Here is a 15,498-nt window from a genome sequence, read left to right as displayed (position 1 = left end):
CCGAAAGATTTTTCAGGTAATGCGCTTTTGACATCATGCCCTGAAAGATTTTTCAAGACATGACGTCAAAAGCGCATCCGTTCCATGCATAAAATCATCACTTTTTTGTTCAAAATTAATTTATACATAAAATAATGGCTCGTGTATGAAAATGTCATAAATAACTTTGCTTTTAATCGACACAATAGTTATTATGTGACACGGGTCAATTATCTGCCATAACATACACGCTATCTATACATAAAATATTATGTAATTACAATGTTATGTTGTAACTGCGATCCGAACCTTCACGATCTTTCACGAAGGTTTATATGTAGTGACAGAGTTGGCGGAATTTACTATGAAATGATGAAAAATATTAGGATTATTCCTAATTCTATAGTCCTACTAATCTATACTTAATATTATAAAGCTGAAGAGTTTGTTTGTTTGTTTGTTTGAACGCGCTAATCTCAGGAACTACTGGCCCGATTTGAAAAATTCAGTGTTAGATAGCCCATTTATTGAGGAAGGCTTTAGGCTATATAACATCACGCTACGGCCATTAGGAGCGGAGTAGCAACGAAAAATGTTACAAAAACGGGGAATTTTTTTTTCATTCTTTCCTATGTGACGCAAGCTAAGTTGCGCGGGTCAGCTAGTATACAATAAAATTATAAAAACGATTAGGATTATTCCTATTCCATAGTCCTACTATAGTTGTTATTATAAATGCGAAAGTAACTCTATTAGTAACTTTTTCATGCAAATTTCTAAACGGGTTTGGGCGGAATTTTCTACAAAGATAGTTTGAGACTTCAAAAAGGACATACGATAGTTAGAGCCAGCTTAGTTATTCTGTCATTTTAATTACTATTTGTAATTTTGTATTGTGTATAGTGAAGAATAATCATTTGTTCTGAGTTCATTTCTCGGGTAAGATGTAAACTCAAGTTTCTGTTTATTTATTTATTACCACCTTACACTAACAGTATGTTAGTCTAATTAGTCTGTTTCTGGGTTCGGTAAATTCCTTTGCGACGTAGGTATTATTGCTTGTGGCAAAGTTGATCCTTAGAGAGCCTATATCGATTGGTCATCAATACAATGTACAGCCAACCAATATCAACACGTTTGCATATTAAAAATTAACTTGTACAAATGTTGTCGAGAGCAACTTTCACTATCGTGTTTTCGAGTCCACCGACTTGGAATATACCTTAGAAAGTTCCATATTTTATGTTTTAATGACGGCTACCGATCATTTGACTGCATGTGCAATGAGAAAGTGGTCCTTCTTAGTTGCTGGTCACTGACCATAAAGGTGCGAATTTGCAGCCGGCGAGCAGCTGTTGTCCAAATGCCATGATCAGAGTACTAGCTAAAACCAGCTGTTCTTTACTCGGATAATGTTAACATCAGCTGCCTAAAAGTTTCTTCAAAATTGGTAGGCCTGTTTTCTAAATCAGAGGGACTGAATAGTTTCTATTGTTTACACTAAATAGGGGTTATTTGAAATTTAACACGGTTTTTATACCGATAAATAAATACTATTTCTCTATTGTCTGCTTAACTTTTTCTTTGCATCAGAAGCGAGTCACAATAGCTGCTCTTATGTGTTGTTATACCATGTACCCATCCTTTGACTAAACGCATCAAACGTTGCTTAACTATACACGTCTACGTGCAGTGAATGCAACCGTCTTCACATTCCACTGAAAACAATTTGAAAACGTATTCAAATTCTCATTTTCTTCGTACTTCGAGGCGAAGGAAGTTTTTCTTTAATAACGTGGAGCCTTGAATACGTAATGAGGTCCGCTGGTACATTATAAATGTCTGGAATCTTCGAGAACATTCCATTTCACGAAATGCCTTATAAATGAGAATTACTTGGTGCAGTTTACGTAATATTATGAAGGTTTGTGTTTTAGAAGGTTTGGTAGAAAATAAGACATTGAAAAAGATTTATTTTTCTTTCTATGATTTCGCATTAAATAGTAGTTACGATAAATATGCACAGATTGTTGTAGTATCTTTGAGTTGGTAGGTAAGGTAGATGTTTTTTGAATGATTACTTTATGTACCTAGATTAGTTATAGTTTTACAGTACACATTATCAATCCTATTTACTTTCCTAGCAAAACTAGGCTTGTGCCTTTAGTCGGTGGTCGTGGTCGGCGACCTCTAAGATGATCCACTGTGCTATCGGATTCTGCGGCATCTGCTCCTCACTTGCTTTAAATTTGTAACATAATTACATTATTATTCAGTGCACTGAAGTCAGCATAATTTGGGCATCTTCGAAATGAATAATTTATGAACGACGAGTGCAACGACCAACAAGAAATTATACCAGTCGCTTTAAAAAATTAAGCAATTAAACCTTTATATAAAAAGGTATTTGTAACAAAAAAGGCTAAGCCGGTTAAGTTTTTGTATCAAATGTCTTTTCTGGTCACCATTGGGTTCATGTTGGTGTGACAAGTTTGTGTGATCTTTAAGGTAAAGGCCCGGCATAAGTTTTATAAAAAATCACGGTATTTTTTGGTTTGTTATTGTAGCAAGAATTAGAGAATTTTGAGCGTTTGTATGTTTCTTTCGGCCTTATGTGTAAAGTTATTGAACAAAAGGATATGCCTATGCAAATATCATTAAAAGAAATAAGGGAAACGTAATCTGAAATACAAAACTATTAAAATTTAAATTTAAGTTACTCTTAGCAAAACCAAATGCAGCCTGCAGCAGGATTCTTTAGCTTAGCCTTTCTTCCAAACTATGTTAGAGTCTGCTTCCAATCTCACCGGATGCAGCTGAAATACCAGTGTTTTACATGGAGCGACTTACCTCCACAACCCATTTACCTGAGTTATAACACGATACCCTTCGGTAAGACTGGTTGTCCTGTTGCAGCAGGATTAAGCATATAATATATTGGTGTATGATTGTCTGGGAATGGGTAGAGATTAAGCTCTGTGAAAAAGACTGTAGGGATAGACCTATGCTCAATAGTGGAATACTGCGCAGTTAGGTAAAATTATGGCTGGAATTACGAATTTCATTAAAAGTTTTACGTCCTTAATTATCAGTTAAGATACTTTACATGTATGTTTTATCTTAATTCACAATCTGTGTGAAACTGAGAATAAAAAACCACATTATAAGCTTTTGACTAACGAAGTGTCTTTGTTATTGTGACATTTTCAGAAATAATATACCTAGCTGTCTTATTAATGACAGTAATTATAAGTAAGTTATTTCGCTAATATAATTTTGTTTGTAAAAAAGTCTTATATGTTAGACCCGCATTTGGTCAGCGTGGTGGACTCAAGGCCTTACCCCTCCCTCATTAGCAAAGGAGAAGAGACTATTGCCCTGGCGGGGTCACTTTACCGCAATAACCGTAGTGCCGCGTGTGGTGGGTTCAAATCCCACCCGGGACAAATATTTGTGTTATGTGGACGAGTTTGGTTGTTAATGTATCTATATAGCATGTACTTTACAATAGTATGTATAAGTATGTTTATCAGTTATTTGGTTGCCATAGTACAAGCTCTGCTTAGCTTAGGATCAAATGATGACGTGATATTTATGTATTTACCCGCAAAAAATGTTTTCGAATAATAATAACATTTCTGAGAATTGTAACTTAATATCAAAACAAATCCATATAATTTGTTGAACCGGTAGAGACAAACAATTTCGTAATGCCGAGTAATATCGTTACGAAATATCTTCAAGGCGAGGGCAAGGCTGTGTAGGCAGCGATGCTTGCTCAGATTTGCATGCACATTATGATTTATAGGCATACTCGTACTTGTTTTTTATTATATTATTTTTTGCCGGCATGAATACTTCCGTCATGATGATAGATGAATCATATTAATATACTATTTTATTTGAAAAGGGTGAATTTTCTAAACCTATTTTTGGAGTCTTTTTTCTACTGTTCCATAGGACACTGCTGGGCAAGGGTCTTTTTCGGAGTGAGGGACAGGTTAGGCCTTGAGACTATTCTTTAGTATCTATTTATGTGCATAGAGGAAAACTTTCGTTATGAATTATATTTTTTTGTGTGAAAATAAATTGTGTATGAAAACGTAATATTTACTGGTTTGATATTGAAAAATGAAACATTATTTAGAGCTATTAATATACTGGTAATTATAGTCGACTTGACTAGTTGTTATTTATGGCTAAATTATGCATAAATATTAGCTAGTTAAGTCTCCGGAAGTAAGCTATATCCGGAATAAATTTAATCAAAATCTGTTTAGCAATTTAACTATCAAAATAAACCGACAAACAAAACAGTTATACATATTTAAATGAATAATTATTACCTTATATGGCAATTTTATTATAGTGGAAATTTTTGCGAATTTAAAAGATATGTTAACCATGATTTATATAGTCCTACGACATAGCGAAAAGCCTAGGCATTTAAGATAAAATCTAAATCTAAAAGAGTTTGAAACCCGTCCAGTACTTATTTCGTGAAAGAGTAATAAATTTATATTATTATATTCATGTTAAATATTTGTAGGAAAGTTTTGTGTGTTTCCATAATAAAGTAGCTACATTAAACAGGCCACTGTCGCATAGTCCTGTGGGTCATTGATTTTCTATTCTAAGTTATGTATTCCTCCGCGAAACCTTGCAAACAAGGCTTTCTACTAAGTTGTAGGACTATGTCTAAATGACTTTGATATAGTGTTTTTGTGTAAAAATACTTTGATTTATAGTCTCAAAGGCCCTAAGGTCATGTTATCGGAAAACTTTAAGGCGATTTTGTTTATATTATTATTCAATAGTATATGATTCATGTGTTTACGATGTGTTAACACTTTATTATAGAGTTGTGTTATTTATTCATGTTTAGGAAGTTTTTTGTGTCCTTGTAAATTATGCGTTTTACTTGGTAGAAGTATGTTTTGAAGAAATTATTGTGACCAATAGATAGATATGCCGTTTTTTTGCTTGGGGTAGGGTGTGCTTACCTAATTGCTTTTATTTGGATATATTTGACTTAATAATAAGATAATTACACTATATGAGGTAAGAGCTGAAGATAAACAAATTGTACATTAAAAGGATCTTAACATCTTTTTGCAAAAAGAAACGAACAATTATATTTTTTTTGTACTTAACATTTTTGAATGAACAAAACTTCATCATTAATATTAAAGTGAAAAAAGTCTTGCAAATTTTGGTTTATTTTAACAGGTTTAACAGGTTGTATTTAATTTATAAAAACATGATATTCTGACCCGCTTTTGGCCTGATAAGATTCTAAAACTGTTTTGCGATATTAATTTATAATTTGCATTTGACTTCAGTTCATACTTAATATCACGCTTGTTATATTCAACGGTGTAAACAGATATGTATAAAATACACCCACACGTTTTGTAATTAACAATGTTAGTCCCATGTAACAGGAAGTAAACCAATTACAAATTACCAGGCAATTAAATTATTACGTTTTGGAAAATCAGCAGGTTCTACAGTCATAATAGGACTAGCTGACCGGAGCAACTTTGCTTGTGTCACATAAGAGAGAATGGGTCAAAATTTTCCCCGTATTTGTAACATTTTTTCCTGGTGCTCTGCTCCTGTTGGTCGTAGCGTGATGATAAATAGCCTTCCTAGATACAAACAAAGAAACCCTTCAGCTTTATAATATTAATATAGATACCAACTCAAGGCTAGTAAAATTCGATCTTTCTAAAGTATAACATTGATAGTGAACAGCGATAGGCCAGACATCTAAGTGTAACATTGTTAACGGTGAAATTGTATAAAAAATACGTGCCAGTTAACTCGACACAGTTATTCTGTACTTTTTATACTTTCTCTCTGAGTACCGCGATGATGAATGATGACTATTGTACGGTGTAGTGACGTGTATTTTTGACCATTACTTCTAAATGTATGGGAAATGGGTAAGCTTTTAAGTCTTTTGTACTGTTTGTGAGGTGATTTGGAAGTTATAGAAAACCTGACGTCTTTGAAAATTTGAAGTAATTATATTTTTACTAATTTATGGAAAGACAGGGAGACGAAATATGAACAATTTGTAGTACATATTTTTTTAATTATGTGAATTCTATAATTAAGTAATAATTATGAGTCTTAGTGATTTACACAGTATTTCATTAAAAGTTTGTGTATATTTTCACAGCAGCTACTGAGCTATCAGAAACTACTGGAGGTATTTTTAACCTTTAGCAAAACAATACATTATCCTGACAAAAATACAGGCGTGATTAATTGGAATATGAATATTACTTATATTAATATCTAATTTTATACATGTCTATTGGGTTAAGCTAAACATGGTGTTTTTCTAGGTTTCTACACCTACCTGGAATTGCGAACAGACTTTAGATTTTCATCATTTTATCGTTAGCCTAGTAACACAGTAACTAGATACAAAATAAACTAATTAAATTCATTCACGTTTCAAGATCAACTATAACGTATATTTTGTAAAAACTCGGCGCCTCACACGTAGTGGCTCGTTCAATAGTATTAATATTGATGATATGTAACGTACAGACAAACTGACAAATGTGTTCATTGTTATATACGTGGTTAATTGTGTAGTTTATTAGCGCTTGTCAATATAGACAGGTGATTAACTATAAATGATGTAGAGTCTAAGCACGACTCAAATAAAATAAATTGAACCCATTAATGTCCCACTGCTGGGCAAGGGTCTCCTCCCGTAATGAGAGAGGGGTTAAGCATTGAGTCCACCACGCTGGCCAAGTGCGGGTTGGGGACTTTGCATGCCCTCAATAAATGTTTTAAACAAATTTTAGGCATGCAAGGTTTCCTCACGATGTTTTCCTTCACCGTTGGAGTATGTGATAATTATTTCTAATACACACATAACTTCAAAAAGTCATTGGTGTGTTGCCTCGGGTTCGAACCTGCGACCACTTGCGTGGGAGGTGTCAACTTATACCACTCGGCTATCACTGTTCTTATCAAGTACGACTTATCTACATTATAATAAAAAAATCTGTGTATCCCTTAAATGGAGTAGATGTTTAAAAGAGACTACCGTCAGTTGCATTAATCTACGTGCCACAAATGTTCTTATTGCTGAATTCTATGCTAGCCGCGAACGTTACATACAAAGCTGTCTTCTTCTTCTTGTCGTATCGTTAGTTGTCAACCTAGTGTCAAAGTTGTTCAAGCCGCCCGAAGGCCTTTGACGTGGCTTAACGACTGTTATCTTAATTGACAACAACTGGGACCGACTTTTTACGTGCCCTCCGAAGCACGGAGACGCCCTGTTCAAATACCGCTATACGATCACCCATCTATGGAATGACCGCGCCAGGATTTGCAAAATAAATAAAAAAAAAAAATAAATAAATCGTTTGCCGACCGGTGAGCGCAACTGGCTACGGGCGCTAAATACAGGGTGTAAACGACGGTTAACCGAAAACTTCAGTGTTAATTTTGTGACACTAAATGCGCGAAATTTACTTCAACCATTTTTCTCGGAAATGATTGGTTCCCGAGTTAGTCATTTTTGAGCATTCAATGTATAGTGAACAACGCGATATATCTCCGCGCATGCCTACGAGATTTCTGGCGGCGACGGCGCGCTGAGCGACGACATGTCGCGACGCGTCCTAGGTATCAAAATCAAATCATTATTTTATTCATTTAGGTCAAATGTTGACACTTACGATAGTCGTTACAATTACTGAATCTACCACTAGCTCGCAAAGGGGGTAGAGCCTTATGAGAAGAGCTAGCGAGAAACTCACGGCCACTCTTTTCAATCGCCAAAAGTTTTACAATGTGGTTGTAACAATAATTGATCATGCGAGGAGCTGCCAACAATCAGCGGTACGTACGCGTACCACCACGTCTATGCGCTCACTAGTATGTATTATTAGATAACAATCTTATGTATCGTTTATGGTAGGTATCGTAAGTACGCTCGTATGTTACAATAGCTCATAGTAAAATTGTAAGTAGGTAGATACCTAATTGGCTTTTATTCAAATACCGAATATCATTACAAACATTATTGATGTAAGTTTAAAATACCTACTTTGATATTTAATAACATAAAATCAGATTAAAGTAAATAAAATAAACACGAAACGTTTATTTAATTAAACCATAAAAAATTTAGGTACATAACAATGATAACAATCAATATCCATTAATATTCTTATCAGAGAAACTAACTTATCATAATTCATTATCCCCGGAGAATTACTTAGCATTCATTTTGTCGCATCCCATCTATGTAACATCCACGCGCGGTCGCGGCGTCACGCGTCAGTACGGCCATCTACTTTTCGAGTCGCACCGCGCTTGTATGAATGAGCGTGTAAATATCGAATAGAATAATAAGTTTGCAAGAACAAATAGAACAAAGCGACAATACTTGTTAAATTGTTTATTAGAGATTTTTATAGCGCTAAAGAATATCAATAGGATTTTTTGTCGTTCTGTATGTATTTGTACGTGTAATAATAATAAGATATCACACATTTTAAATCTTATTAATGTACCTTTTATCGGAGAGCGGGATAATTATGTCATTTTCATTTTTAACATAGAAGAACAAATACTAAGTAACGCTGCATACTAGTGAGAGTGAGGCTGGCAGCTGTGTGCGTAATTGTGTCTGTGTGGCGCGCGTAGGTACGTCGACCGTCGCGGCCGTCCGCCGCCGGCGCGGTGTCGTTGGCCGCGGACAGCTGATAGCGAATTTATACGTTGTTTTAATCCATTGCTGTTTTTTGTGAAAAACAGTAATATGACGGATTTTTTCTCATATTCATGTTGCACTGTGTAGTATTAACGAAATAATACCGAAAAAAAATAAAAATAACGCATAAAAAATCGGAAAAATCATGAAAAAAGCGATGAAAATTTTCAACGCCATAAGCACCAGAATCATGTCTAGAATCATTTTTTTTTCGTTTTCGGTAGCCTGTCTGTTACACCCTGTATATAGTCTTTAGTCCAATAATTTAGCTGTCTACTAAATTGTTGGACTAAATATTATATGCTACAGAGTTATTTAGTTTTTCTTATGTTAGTGTCTCTAACGTTTCCCCTAACTTATGTATTACACATAAATAAAGAGTTCATAGTGCGGAAGTTGCCTCTCTCAGGGATAAAGATTAAAATAAAAAACATTTACTAATCTTATATAAACTTCTACTGCATTTATAACATAAATCAAGTCATCAATATTCATTTTTATTTACGAGTATATTACCACTTCCACTTGTTCACTCTTTATGACGCCGACTATACAAAAAAAAACTACTATTTTATGACCAGTAGTAATTAAGGCAGTGATAAAAACCGTTATTTAATTCCAATAGGCTTTTACGCCTAATTTATTATGTTTATAAAGCTCCTTTATGATAAGGTATTGCGAATTTTGATTGAGCAGCTTTTTTGTTACAAAGGTGCGACGTGCGTCATTGAATAATAATTTTCTGACGAAGTTTAAGATAGTTGTATGTTCAGGTCGTGTGTATTTTTTGCCTTTATTTTGAATAATTAAATAAGTATGCGTTTGCTATGTGCGTCAAGGGTTCAATTATTATGCAAAATGCGCAATTTTGACACGAAACGAAGTCCCCTCATTCCAAGAACCCCGCAGCATCTCTTAACTCTCCCTAATCATTTTTTTGCTACAAACAACAAACATATTTTAAGTATTCGTCATCACGCTTATACCCAAAGGTAGGCAGAGATGAAAAAACCCATGTTTCGTGATCCCCTAGATTGCGAGATTCAAACTTATGAATTCCGGGCCGTTGAGGTCTTAATACTGACTACCTCTGGTACGGGGCAGATCCCGGATTTTCCGACCATCTGTCAAGCCGAAATTGTAATGACGATCCTATTGCCATAAACATCTACCATACATGTTATCTAAATACACTTGCATCATCCAAACTCATACATTACGTGCTACAACTATTATCTAACATGAATGCATGTATGAAATCAATTCCATCCACCTGTGAAACAAATCGTTTGATGGGTCTAAATGCCACGGTTATCTGTCCTGTTCTTGAACAAAGGAAATATATTAAAAATACGTGTTTTTTATTACCAAAATATGTAAAAGGTTAGGCATTATGTGTGTGGAAATATACTGCTAATTATTTAAATACTGAAAGATAACCTTTAGATAAAGAATAAGGCTTGACTTAAAACTTTTGGGCTAAAAAGTCTCGTGTTTAAAACTGTTTGTTGGGGATACTCGGCCGAATTGCTGAATCGATATTGATAAGCAAGAAGCGACTGGCTAGTAACATAAAGTATAATACTTTCCTTTAAATAGTATGAGAATGCGGAAAGAAAACCTATAGTCCAACTACCTACTTAGTTAAGAAGCCTTGCCTGCAAGGTTCGCGACTAACGGAGGGTATTTGGTATATGAATGACCTAGAGGCTTATACCGCGAGCAGTGGCCTGTTTAATACACAAAATCATAATTAATGTTTTTGTGTATTAAACAGGCAACACAGATAAATAAATTCTGCATGCCATGGCTCTCTACTTTGTTGGACTATTCTAATTATTATGAAGACGTTCAGCAATGTGCAAATAAAGTTTGCATGGATTGTAATAAGGCTTGACTGGCTGGCTACTCCATAAAAACAAATTGTGGTCATATAGTATAAGTGCTTATATCAAAATATGTAACAAGATAATTATTTTTAAACGTCTTTCCACAATATTTCCTACAGTTTAACAAAGTAAATATAACCGTTTCTGATAGTATGGCAAAGATTGATCCAGTTATTGTGCTAGGTCATGGTGAGACTGTGTTTGTGGTTCAGATTACGATTTATAAGTATATTTGAATTCACCTTGGAAACTAGCACTAAGGCACGCAATTGTGAGTAAATATCGTTTACTTAGAATAGTCTATGAAGGAATTTAATGGCAAAGGGTCAGTAAATTTTGATGCATCTATTTTTTTTTTTTTTTTTTTTATAACCCATTACTGTCCCACTGCAGGGCAAGGGTCTCCTCCCAAACGAGGGGGAGGGGTTAGGCCTTGAGTCCACCACGCTGGCCAAGTGCGGGTTGGGGACTTTGCATACCCTCAATAAATGTATTAAACAAATTTTTAGGCATGCAAGGTTTCCTCACGATGTTTTCCTTCACCGTTAGAGCAAGTGATAATTATTTCTAATACACACATAACTTCGAAAAGTCATTGGTGTGTTGCCTCGGATTCGAACCTGCGACCACTTGCGTGGGAGGTGCCAACTTAAACCACTCGGCTATCACTGCTTTGTTTGCTACTTACTTAATATTATATAATTATATAATATTATATTATTAAGCTGAAGAGTTTGTTTGTTTGTTTGTTTGTTTGTTTGTTTGAACGCGCTAATCTCAGGAACTACTGGTCCGATTTGAAAAATTCTTTCAGTGTTAGATAGCCCATTTATCGAGGAAGGTTATAGGCTATATATCATCACGCTACGACCAATAGGAGCAGAGTACCAGAAAAAATGTTACAAAAACGGGGAAAATGTTGACTCATTCTCTCTTATGTGACGCAAGCGAAGTTGCGCGAGTCAGCTAGTATAAAATATATGCCTTTGCGGCGTGGTCGGTAGTGTATGCGATTGCTGATCATGAGGTCTCGGGTTCAATTCGTAGGTCAGGCAAAGTACTATTGGTCTTTTCGAATGTTTGTTTAAACATTTCTCAATAGTAGATGGCAGTTTGGTAACATGTCTAGTAAATGGCAATAGACTCGCCCCCTTTAAAATTGGCTTACATTGTTAATTGCGAAACGCGGCTGTATTTTATACACCTCTGCCTACACCCTAGGGTATAACGTGCGTGATATTATGTATGTATGAAAGTAATGCTAAAAGGTAAATAAGTATTAAATAGAATAAAGAAATATAAGTTTAAAATCACAGCAAATGACGTTCTTTCATCTCAGCTAACTTACACGGAGACAAAACATGGCTTTAGATATACACATTATTATATGTATCGTGTGACCTAAAACGTGATCTATTCATCAAAACCTGTGTCGCCATTAACATTTAAGATTAAATCTTAAATCCTACCTGTTTTAGTGTCTTGAACCTGATATAATTTATGACCTATTATGACGCATGCCAAACTTGTCCATGTTTATGCTAAATTTCGCACGTCCAATTTCCGCAACAATTTATATTATCAAGATTATACACGTGACTTGATCCTTATAAAAAGAGTTTTAGTAGTCTCTAAATACGAAATATGTGGTAGTATGTAATAGAATTTTCATCAGAGGGAAGTGGTCGAAGGATTAAACCTACAGTCATATGTCTTTTCATTGTTATGTATGAAGGGAAGAAATCCCTTTTACTTGTTTAAACGGAAAAGTACTCATTGATGAAATTACTGTAAAGTTGCCTAAATCTTATTTAATTAAAGATTTATTACTACCTAGCTGACCCGCGCAACTTCGCTTGCGTCACATAAGAGAATCATAATTTTCCCCGTTTTTGTAACATTTTTCACTGGTACTCTGCTCCTATTGGTCGAAGTGTGATGATATACAGCCTATAGCCTTCCTCGATAAATGGGCTATCTAACACTGAAAGAATTGTTCAAATCGGACCAGTAGTTCCCGAGATTAGCGCGTTCAAACAAACAGACAAACAAACTCTTCAGCTTTATAATATTAGTATAGATAACTAAGTATAATGTATTCTTTACTTCTTCGTTGTTGCTGTTAATTGCCTTGTTGAGTTTTTTGACCAATATAAAACCTAGATTTGTAGCCTGTCTTTATACTTTTAATTTTTAATGTTTTGTTTTCTTTCAGATATATCGTCCTTGACCCGAATCTACAATCTGCATAAGTACAGGTAATTAAACAAGTCATATCCGTTTACTTAAAACTGGTGGATGTAACTAATTACACGAACGTTCAAACGTATCATTATATTAATAAAGAAGCAACTAAAAACGCCGGTTATTCCGAAACATACGGACTTGGAGATGTTGAGCGTGAAGATGTTTAGATAGATTAACGGACAGTTTCATGGTTTATGGATAACCGTTGGATAACCTAGCTGACTGATAAAATGACAGAGAATGTATGAAGACAAGTGTAGAAATCCCATCTCATAAGCTAACTAATAATCACTTAGAAGTGGTAACCGAATTTAAATGATTCTTCGGACTAAAGTATTTATCTTAATCTATGTAAACTAATTTTCCATAATAATCCATTCTATAGATCCACAAAACGCAAGTAATAACGTGTAACAAAAACTTTTTAGTCCCGTTTATGTTACAGATAATGTTTTGCGAAATCGATCTGAATTACAGTGAATATTATGGAATTGGACAACATTTTGGATTATATCATTTCAACGATCTACTATGGGTTTCAACGGGTTGGTTTTATCTAAATTATCCAATACAGACCCTTGAGTTTTAAATGAAATACATTTACTTGTATTATTTAACAAAACACAAGGCATTAGTCTTATTTCGTAATTATCGATTAATATTATATCGACAGTGTTGTAACTACAAGTGGTAAGACCGGTCGGATCTAATGCTTTAAATAAATAAACAATTTATATGATGAAATCAATTTTGTTGGAAGGACGATTGTTTTAGATGCTTTAAAATTATGTACAAGTTAAAATCCCTAAACAATTTATATCGAAATTAAGAAACGTTTGTAGTTTTTCGTGCTGCCCTCTATTTGGTTGAAACATGCAAGACCTTGCAGAAAAATTATAATATCTTATTTGATAATTAAAGAAATCATTAAAATTCTGCCAAACTTGACGAAATAAATAAGATTTGAAAAAGACTTTTGACTTCACATAGGACGTTATATTTTCTATTATATCTTCTTATGACACGCAAATATAATTAAGTTTGTTATAAAATAAAATAATTGTATAATGACATTAATATTATTATTACTGTAATTGTTAATATAATCAAAATAACCGCGTATACTATTCAAAACGTCACGAGTAGTTTTTTCTCCAGTTAAATATGTAGTGCTTATTCAAATCGCAGTCTCGTGGGATTTTTAAACCTCTTGTTGTATCTGTTCACGTGTTATAAAACTCGTTATTTTAAAATATTAATGTTAATGTTTACAATAACTAAGGCTCTATTTATCTGGCTATTCTATCATTAAATTAGCCACTCTGTGACGGAAGTTTTTATACGTAAATCTAATCTTTGACCGGTAGTAAATATCTACAAAAAATATACAGTAATTATTTAACTACCAATATGTTATATAATTGCGAATGTAATTGAATAATCAATCATCTCAGACTATGATACAGCCTTTATTGATGACAGCGCAACACAAACCTTTATACACCACCGCATTGTTAACTTAACGTTGCATACGACAATCTCTGAGAGTATATTGAAACATACACGCGATGAATAAATTACTTTGATTTAACTCAAGCATTCGACCCCATTTGACATGATCATACAAATCATATTCTATTGTTTTACCTTTTTTAATTCTCGTTAGAGTCAGAGGTCGGTGCCAAGTATTGTCTGAGCTGTATCTGAGTCACGTGAGGGTCAAGGCTTGCGTGCCAAGTGTAAACATATGAGGCGTTCCTCAAGGCATTACTTTAGGACCTTCACTGAGAACAATGATGTGTTTAGTCATTGTTACATAGATGTTTTGGTAACATTTTCTCGTCTGATTTAAACTTATTAAAGCATAATATTCTGGATTGATTTATCTTATGACTGACTAACTCGACAAAGGAATAATGGATCTCTCAATAAGTGCAATATTAACGTTTTTTATTATCCTGTTATTTACATCATCGTGTTAATAAAGCAAGATTACAGTTATCGTCGATATGTAATATTATCTTGATTCATTACCACATTGATTAGACTCGCGCGTAACGTAACCTGTATTTTATTACTCTTTGAGTTTTATGACGACAGAATAGTTAAAGTATTGTATTTAAGTATCTTTTTTATAGTAGCTTTGTTGTGGTATGAGAAAGCTTAAGATAAAAATAATATTATTGTGAGTAATAATTGGACTAGGTTCAGATAAACACGTTGCAATGTATGTATGTTGGTCTTTTTGTTCTGCCATCCAACGTTTGAATTAGCAAAGTAGGGGTTGTTAAAAAGGATCAAAAGTGGTCGAAGTGTCTGCTGGCTTCTAGTCGGCACCTATGTGAACATGACTTCGGGGTAATTGACTTTCAAACTAGGTACGTGTATCAAGTATGTATACATAATCATAATCAGTTAATTTATGTAGTTTTATGCATTTATACCGAAATTCTCAGCACTTGCACATTTGAGGTCCAGACAAAAATAAACATTTATTTATATAAAAAGTTAAGTACATTATTTAAGATTTATAATTGTTAAAAGCATAATTAAATGCGTGCTATTCTTTAGAGCAGAAATAATCTTACTTAACAACTTGTTAAATATTATTGTATTTAATCAGTTTTACAC

The 15,498-nt window shown here is 34.0% G+C and overlaps 1 protein-coding gene across 3 annotated transcripts in view; it reads left to right on the top strand.

Moving 5' to 3' along the window:
- Positions 1-15,498, top strand: part of LOC142984033 (ATP-binding cassette sub-family D member 1-like) — a 72,671-nt gene that overhangs the window by 38,464 nt on the left and 18,709 nt on the right. For all 3 annotated transcript variants that reach the window (XR_012960128.1, XR_012960129.1, XM_076131340.1), the window contains one exon: positions 12,836-12,878. The gene's annotated coding sequence lies outside the window, so the exon portion shown is untranslated. The remainder of the gene's footprint in view (positions 1-12,835; positions 12,879-15,498) is intronic.

Source organism: Anticarsia gemmatalis, chromosome 25 (genome assembly GCF_050436995.1).
Source record: "Anticarsia gemmatalis isolate Benzon Research Colony breed Stoneville strain chromosome 25, ilAntGemm2 primary, whole genome shotgun sequence".
Classification (NCBI taxonomy): Eukaryota; Metazoa; Arthropoda; class Insecta; order Lepidoptera; family Erebidae; genus Anticarsia; species Anticarsia gemmatalis.
Note: the sequence above shows the minus strand (reverse complement) of the source record. Positions and strands in the feature narration are given on the sequence as shown.